The 9,506-nt window shown below is 41.5% G+C and overlaps 1 pseudogene; it reads left to right on the top strand.

Moving 5' to 3' along the window:
* LOC109919296 overlaps window positions 1-4,737 on the top strand; it is a 15,732-nt pseudogene extending 10,995 nt beyond the window's left edge.
* Window positions 4,738-9,506: the final 4,769 nt, after the last annotated feature.

The raw sequence follows: 9,506 nt of genomic DNA, 5'->3' as shown, positions 1-9,506 counted from the left end.
GCTGTGTTCATCCAGCTCTACACCTTGTTATCACAGTACTCCAAATGTGGCCTTACAAACGTCTTGTACAGCTGCAACAAGACATCCCATTTCCTATACTCAATGCCCTGACTGATGGAAATTAGCATGCCAAAAGCCTTCTTCACAGGCCTGTCTATCTGTGACTCCATTTTCAAGGAGCTATGAATCTGTATCCCTAGATCTGTCTAAGGCCCTACCATTGACTGTGTAAGTCCTGCCCTGGTTTGACCCACCAAAATGCAAAACCTTGCATTTATCTAAATTAAACTCCATCTTTCATTCGTCAGCCCACAGGGCCAGTTGATCAAGATCTCACTACAATCCCAAATAACCTTCTTTCACTGTCCACTATACCACCAATCTGCAAACTTACTAACCATTCCTCCTAAATTCTCATCTAAATCATTTATGTAAATGATGAATAACAGTGGACTCAGCACCAATCACTGTGGCACACCACTGGTCATGAGCCTCCAGTCTGAGAAAAAACCCTCTACCACCACCTGCTGTTTCCTACCATCAAGCCAATTTTGTATCCAATTGGTTAGCTCTCCCTAGATCCCTAGGTGAGATTTAATGTCACTCAACAACCTACCATGCGATACCTTGTTAAAAGCCTTGCTAAAGTCCACATAAACAATATCTACCACATTTTCGTGGTCACCCCTTGAAAAATCTCAATCAAACTCGTGAGACACGATTTGCCAAACACAAAGCCATGCTGACTATCCCAAATGAGTTCTTGCCTCTCCAAATGCCTATAGATCCTGTCCCTCAAAATACTTTCTCACAACTTATACACCATGGACTTAATGCTCACTGGTGTGTAGTTCCCAGAAATTTCCCTCCAGCCTTTCGTAAATAATGGCACAACATTAGTCACTCTCCAATCTTTGGGCACTTCACCCGTGGCTCTTGATAATACAAATATCTCTGCTAGGAGCCCCGCAATTTCCTCTCTAGACTCTCACGAAATCCTGGGATACACTCCACATCAGGTCCTGGGATTTTATCCATCTTAATGTGTTTTAAGACCTCCAGCACCTCCTCTTCTGTGGACACTATTCAGGACATCACTATTTATTTCCCCAAGTTCCCTAACATCCTTACTTTTCTTGACGGTAAATACTGATGAGAAATATTCATTTAGAATCTCACCCATCTTTTGTGTCTCTGCATGTAGATGACCTTGTTGATCTTTAAGAAGCCCTATTCTCTCTCAAGTTACTCTTTTGCCTTCCATGGACTTGTAGAATGTCTTTGGACTCCTTTACCTTGTCTGCTAATGCCACCTCGTGTCCCCTTTTATCCCTCTTGATTTCTCTCTTAAGTTTACTTCGACACCCTCTCTGCTCCTCAAGGAGTTCTCTTGATCCCAGCTGCCTATACATGTCATATGCCTCCTTCATTTTCAAGACCAAGGCCTTAATAACTCTATTCATCCAGGGTTCCCTACTCCTGCCCAGCCTTACCCTTCACCCTAACAGGAACATGCTGACCCTGAACCCTCATTAACTCACTTGTGAAGCCCTCCCACTTACCAGAAATCCCTTTGCCTGCAAACAGCCTCCCCCAATCAACTTTTGAAAGCTCCTGTCAAAGACCATCAAAATTGGCCATGCCCCAATTTAAAACTTTAAGTTGTGGACCAGATATATCCATTTCAACAGCTACTTTAAAACTAATGGAATTATGGTTACTGGTTCCAAAGTGAACTCCCTGCTAACACTCCCATCACTTGCCCTGCCTTATTTCCCAAAAGGAGATCAAGTTTTGCCCCTTCTCTAGTAGGACCATCTACATACTGCATGAGAAATGCTTCCTGAATACATTTGATAACTTACTTTCCATCCAAGCCATTAACACTATGACAGTCCCAATCGATGTTAGGAAAGTTAAAATCCCCTATTATTACAACCCTGTAGCTGCCTGTGATCTCCTTGCATATTTGCTCCTCAATCTCCTGTTGACTACTGGGGGGCTTATAGTACAATGCTATCAGAGTAATCTTCCCCTTTTTATTTCTCAGTTCTACCCATATAGACTTAGTGAACGAACCATCAAGAATATCTCCTTTCAGTACTGCTGTGATGTTCTCCCTAATCAAAAACACAACTCACCCTCCTCTCTTGCCTCCCCTTCTATCCTTCCTATAGCATGTGTACCCTTGGAACATTGAACTGCCAGTCCTGTCCCTCCCTCAGCCAAGTTTCTGTAATAGCTATAATAACCCAGTCCCATGTATCCATCCATGCTCCGAGTTCATTTGCCTTACCTGTCAGGGGTCTTACATTGAAATAAAGGCAGTTTAACCCAGACCTCCCTTGATTCCTGTCATGCCCTTGCCTGCCCTGTCTAGTACCAGGATTACCAACACAGCCTTTACTATTTAACTTGCTCTCATTAATCTCTGTACTGTCCTCCAATTTCTCTTTTGTCTCCTATTGCTTTGGATTCCACCCCCCTGCCAGACTAGTTTAACAGCCCCCAAGGGGCTCTAGCAAATCTCCCCGCCAGGATATCGGTACCCCTCTAGTTCAGGTGTGGCCTGTCCCTCTTGTACAGGTCACCCCTGCCCCAGAAGAGATCCCAATGATCTAAGAATCTGAATCCCTGCTCCCTGCACCAGCTCTTAAGCTATGCATTCATCTGCCAAATGCTCCTATTCCTACTCTTGTTAACACATGGCACCGGAAGTAGTCTAGAAATTAATACCCTCGAGATCCTGCATTTTAACCTTCTGCCTAATTCCCTATAATCGCTCTTCAGGACCTCATCCCTTTTCTTTCCAACGTCATTGTACCAATATACAATGACCTCTGACTGCTCACCCTCCCCCTTCAGAATTTCATGCAACCACGCAGAGACGTCCTTGACCCTGGCACCAGGGAGGCAACAGACCATCCTGAAGTCTCAAATGTGGCCACAAAAATGCCTGTCTGTGCTCCTGATTAACAAGTCCTCTACTACTAACACTTGCCTGGACTTTGCCTGACCCTGCTCTTCATCAGAGCCAGAACCGTGCCACAGGCCTGGCTGCTGCTGTTGTACTCTCCTGAGAGGCAATACCCACCAACAGTATCCAAAACAGTATACCTGTTAGAGAGAGGAAAAGCCACAGGAGCTTCCTGTACTACCTGCCTACCACTCCTGACGGTTGCTCATCTACCTGACTAAGCCTGCGATGTGACCACCTAACTATAACTAGAATCTATCACACTTTCTGACCCCTGTATGCTCCTCAGCTACCTCTCTAACCAAACAATGTAGTCTGTGAGGAGCTGCAGCTGGTCACACTTCCTGCAGACATAATCATCGAGGACACTGCTCCATGATTTCCCACATCTGGCAGAAGGAGCACACCACTACCCCAACTGCCATCTCTACCGCTTTACACCAAGACAAAGAACGGAATCTTACCTTACTTCCTTGACGATTGCCCTGCTCACAGAAGCCCAATTTTCACCAGTGCCCACACTTAAACCTCTAGCAGCACTTCAACCACAAAGTAGCCCTTCTCAAAATGGTCGCTCCACTATAGCTTGTCTCCTTTTATTTCTTCCTGGGCAGTCACTGGTGACTGAGCCAACTCCTCCTAGAATCTTCCTCAGTTGCTTCTTAGCAGTACCCTCTGTTCACGATCATCATTAGAGTCTTAATTCCAGATTTTTCTTGAATTCAAATTCCACCATCTGCCATGGTGGGAATTGACCCCAGGTCTCCAGAACATTACTGGGATGTCTGGATTAATAGTCTAGTGATAATACCATTAGCTATTGGCTCCCCTCTTTCAAAGTTAATTTGGAATGTGCAGTAATAAACATTGCTTTTCTGGTGCGGTCTATATTCTAAGAGTAAATATAACATCATGTAGTAGAAAGATCTCACTCAAAACCACCTAACATGTTGTATGATTATTCTAATTGCGTTACATCTATGTGAGCTCCTCTTCTTTTATTCCCAGTTGTTGATCACGCACAACACAAATGTTCTTCAACTGAAAAAACAGGAAGCTGTTGTTACAATGCTTGTATTGGCCATGGGGAGATATAGATTAATGGCCCCTTCTGATTTACCCTCCCTGCAGGGAAGCATTCTGATTAGTGCCTATTGACAATGGCTGAGAAATAGAGACTAACTGCCATGAATCATACTCAGCATACTAGAGTTAAATGGTAAGAGCAAAATGTTGTCATTGTTTATTAATCAAACATATTATTTTATCCACAGGCTGCTGAGAAGGAGGTGATATGGGTTATGCGAACAACAGTAGTTCTATTTGGAGCTGCAGCTACAGCATTGGCACTTCTGACAAACTCAGTTTATGGTCTGTGGTTCCTGAGTTCAGAATTAGTGTACGCCATATTGTTTCCACAGTTTGTCTGTGTCCTCTTCATTCCAAACACAAATACGTATGGATCAGCTGCAGGGTATTTTGTTGGATTAACCTTGAGACTATTAGCTGGAGAACCATTCCTTCAAATCCCGCCTCTTATTCAATATCCAGGCATTTCCTTTGAGAATGGCACTTATCAGCAACTCTTTCCATTTAAAACTCTCACAATGTTGCTATCCTTAATTTCAACTGTCATGTTCTCACATCTGGCCTCATTTGTATTTAAGAGAAAGCTTCTACCTGTAAGATATGATGTTTTTAAAATTAATGATAAAATTCAGGAATTGCCTGCAACACCAGAGGAGCAGATTACGTTATAAGATTGCAACAATCATGAACTGGAGTCTGATAAGAACCACATGTCACAATTACTATTTTAATGTTCATAAGTTCCTCAAATTACTATTTTCAATAAAACTGTTGAGAATTTATATTGTGCTTCTCTCTGCCACTTCTGTGAAAGTGTGATGGAATCCCCCATTGTGTGGAAACAGGATTTCAGATGATCTTCCACTGAAGTTATGATGAAAAGATAGAAGCTGAAGAAATTCACCATTCTTTTCATATACTTACAATAATCACAGCTACTTTATGCTGAGATATGATTTTTTTAATTGTTATTTCAGAGAGACAGAGGTTTTTGTCGCCAAAAATCTCTAGACATGTACAAATACTGGCTCATTGATCTTCTGATTAGAAATTTGGATGGAGATCTGTACTACTTTGGGAATTAGAGGGTGTTAAGTTCTGTTTGTCTCGCATACTATTTCAGAACATTCATGAATTAAGCTGAGCACTGATTTTCTAACCCATAAACATTCAAGTCATTGAAGCATCAGTTATAAACATGTGGAATTAATTCTGACTTCATTAAGTAACAATTGGAACAGGTTTAGACTGGATTCGTGGATACAAAAATCAAAGTGACCCCCAAATTTATTTAAGAAAATGTGTAAAAAAATTCATTGGACAGTACTGATCTCACCCTTAATTTGTTTTAAACTGTAACTTCAGAATGATTCCTCTCTTGTCAAATCAACAGATTTCTCAGCAGGAATCGCTCTATTTGAGCATTTTACAAGGAGGAATGTCAGATAAAGCAAACAGCACCAGGTATGTTCTATATTCTCCCACCAACCCGCTCACATGCATCTATAAATAGATGATATTTACTTCTCAAGGGGCCCCATGACATTAGACCTGAATAAGAGATAAATAATATGTGAAGGTCTGACTATTGTATTTCTGGATCTCAGCATCCCAGCCACAGGGCATTGTCTTTGGCTTCTAGAGGTGGCCACCTTGGAGGCTGGGAGGGCACTTAATTAGTTTGAGGCTTACTCAAACTCTGTTGCTTTTTTGATTCCACTGGAATTGTTCTGGGTAGGAAGGTCTGTGGAATAGAGCTGGTGCTTGATTCATGCTTTTGCGGTTTCAAAAGACAGCTAGTCATTTAAATCATCAGCTGCTTCCATTCCTGCATCATTTTGATAAGGCGAGGTAAATGTCTGAATGTATCAGTTAACAAAACTTCTGAACGTTCTGGATTCATTTAAATAGCGAAGGCACTCTTTTGGAGAATTAATGTACCACTGTGGATCTTGTTCTGGGGCACATTTGGAAGAAGTAAGCTGCCCTTTGATGGAGGTATGGTACCCTTTGATTTTATTTTAGGTCAGATTTGCCCATGATGGATACTGGGTGAATTGGCATGGAAAGGAAAAGGATGATGAGAGCCATGTGTTAGTGTAAATTGGCATAGGGAATATAAAGAGACATTGGAGACATTGGTTGGCATAGGAGCTAGAAGGGAGCATGAGGGGTTAGTAGAGTTGCATACAAGGTATGGTGGGATATGTAGATTTGCATAGAGTGGCAGAGTTTATGAGGGGCCAGAAATGAGGGGTGTAAGGGATGTGAACAGCTATAGAAGGGGAGTAAAAGGCATAAAGTGCATTAGCTGCATGAGGGGGTCATAGATATGGACACAGGAACATAGGGTTGCATAATGGTATAGCAGGCTGTTGCGATGGGTGGGGCATAAGGGTATGAGGTGGGATGCAAGGTGTTGGGTGGGATGCAGTTGACATAAATGGAGCTTCGGTAGTGCCAAAAGGGTGTAAGGAGTGAGGACTAGGAGGGTTTCCTTTAGATTCATGAAATTTTTAGGTAAGTACAGAAGCAGGCTTTGTACCCAGCCTGCATCAAGTAACCTCTGGTCTCATTCTGGAGTCACCTGGTACCACTCCCCAGGAATCCTTCCACCCAGAAAGAAAATATGACCTTCCTGGACACTTCTTCCTAGGTCAGGGTTGCAAAGCTGAGAAATGTCCCATCTGTGAACACCAAACCCAGAAGTGATCATCTAGGCCAAAAGCTGATCACTGTACTGGACATTGATTGCCATCCTACTGTCCAATGAACTGGGGCCTCGGAAAGCCTGTTTGAAAAATCTGAAGTGTATGGGACTCGAAGTCCAACACTTGGAGTTATATCTGGTGTCTTTATTTCAATTCCAAGATTCATGTAAATATATATGGGATACTCAATGCATTTGTTAAACCTTGTTGCATCTGCTTTCAAAATAGACAATAAGGGCCTATTTCAAGGGCTATGTGTCATGCCCAGATAGGCTTCTGATCATGCTCAGGCATTCCAGGCAAAGTTGTCAAAAAAAACCTTGTATTTATGTAAGTTGATGAAAATTCCCAAAGTACTTCACAGGAGTGTTACAACAAAAAAAAAATTGATATAATGCTACAGCAAGAGGTATTTGGGCAGATGACCAAAGACATCAAAGACATAGGCTTTAAGGAATATCGTGAAGGAGGAAAGAGCAGTTTAAGAAGAGAATGCTAAGTAGCTAAAGACATGACCAACACTGGTGGAGCAATTAAAAATCAGGAATTTCTAAGAGGCCTGGTATATTGGAGGGTGTGGGAATTTAGAAATAGGAAAGGGTTATACAGTTGAGGGAGTATGAGATTTTTAATGTTAAGTTCTGTTTAAGTAAACCCTCAGTGTAGGTCAGCAAACAAAAAATGAAGTGGCTCAGTAGGACTTTATGCAAGTTAAGATGTGGAAAACAGAATTTTGGATAACCTTAAGTTTAAGGAATGTGGATTGGAATCAAATCTGAAGGTATGCAAGGCATGAAATGAAGTTCAGTAGCGATTGGCTGAAACAGGGACAAAATTAGGGGATATTATGCAGTTAGTTATGGAGCAGTCTAGGTGATGTTACAGAAGATTGGTTGAAAGTTCAGATAGGGGTCAAATGTGATAACCAAGTTGATTCAGCCCCAGACAATTACCAGTGAGAAGGGTAGACTGGGTAGTGAGGGAACAAAGTTTGAGACAGAATGAAGCACAATCCTTTAGTGTTACCGATATTTAATTGAGAAAAAATAGCGCTCATCCAGTGCCGGAGGCTGGACAAACAATCTGACAATTTTAGATTCTGGAGTGGTCAAGAAAGGTGATGGGGAAATAGAGCTGGATGTTACTGTATACATGAGGAAAATTGTGCTGTGTTTGCAGATTAATGACACCAAGAGGTAGTAAGTGGCTGGAATTAGGAGGGGGTCCAAATCTAGATCCTTGAGAGACCTAATTTGAGAAAATAAAGAGCAACAATTTGTGTAAAAAGTATCTAACACCAGTTTAAGATTTTTCTAGGCCTCATCTCAGAACTTACAGAAAATATTTCAGCTAAAAACAGCCATCAACAAATATTATTTCTAATCTTAGCTTCTTACAGAAGTATCCTTCCTGATACTGCCACATTCCTGCTAGGCTGCAATGGCTCCTTATCATTTTACCACACCACATCTCCCATCCGACAATCCCCAGCATCTACTTTAAGACAGCCAGGACAAATGAAAATATCCATGTGAACTATGGAACTGTTAGGGACCAATACCAAGAAATCCTTGGACTGACCTCTTTGGATTTACATCATCAGTCCTGACTTTCATTCCCTGCCTTTAATCAGGTGCTAACTAACTTGTACAAGCTAATCTTATTTCTTAAAAAACAGATTGAGGATGATCCTCTCACCTATTCTTCCTGTGTTTACAATGATGTGTTGGGTGGTTGTATGTATGTGTCTATGTATATGTGGGGAGTATAGTCTAGATATTTCTGAAAGAATTGTACTGATACTTTTTAAAGATAATAATGTGACTTCATGGATTTTTTTGGTGAATAGTCAACCCACTGTCTTGAAAAATGATTCAAGTGTGCTGGGTGCTCCACAATGTGACATTATGACTTTGCATAGCTCAACAGAGCACCACCAAGATACTGTTTGAAAGATAAAGCAACTTGGGTTCCATATCTGTATATGAGAGTCCTAATGGGATTCCAATTTCAGCCTGACACTGTGAGTCATTTGAGTGCCAATAGATCTTAGTGCCATTCTTTTTCTTTTTATCGTAACTATATTGTAAGAATAAAGTGTGTTTTAATTAAAGCCTAATTGTGGACCAATCAAATGACATCTGCCTTTAAATAAATATAAAAATTAATGTCTAGGCTATCTCCTTATAATACTTTGGGGAGGTGGTCTGGTCTGGCCCAGGGCACTAGATATGTGAATAGAACAAGTTTCAGGTATCGGTAGCTTGGGCAATTGCATCCTAATATATCTGATCTTGGTGGTTAGCCAAAGCTTCCAATTTAGTTGTAATGCACAACAATTGAACAGCTGGTTTGTGTACCTTAGAGATTGAGTTGCAGTCTTGGTTTAAACAGAACAAAACAAAAGAGAAGTAAGGCACAGGAACAGGCCCTTTGGCCCACCAAGCCTGCGCTGATCATCATGCCCTGGCTAAACTAAAAAAGCAAACCTTCTGCCCTTATTTGGTCCATATCCCTCTATTCCCTCCCTATTCATGTAACCATCCAGATGCCTCTTAAATGTCGCCAGTGTGCCTGCTTCCACCACCTCATCTGGCAGTGCATTCCAGGCTCCTACCACTCTCTGCATGAAAAATTTTCTTTGCACATCTCCCTTAAACTTTTGTTTTCTCACCTTGAACCTCTGCTCCCTTGTAATTGAAACTACAACCCTGGGAAAAAGCCTCTGA

This window comes from Rhincodon typus, chromosome 6, assembly GCF_021869965.1.
Source record: "Rhincodon typus isolate 14 chromosome 6, sRhiTyp1.1, whole genome shotgun sequence".
Taxonomy (NCBI): domain Eukaryota; kingdom Metazoa; phylum Chordata; class Chondrichthyes; order Orectolobiformes; family Rhincodontidae; genus Rhincodon; species Rhincodon typus.
The sequence above is the reverse complement of the archived record's forward strand: the minus strand, read 5'-3'. Positions and strand labels throughout refer to the sequence as shown.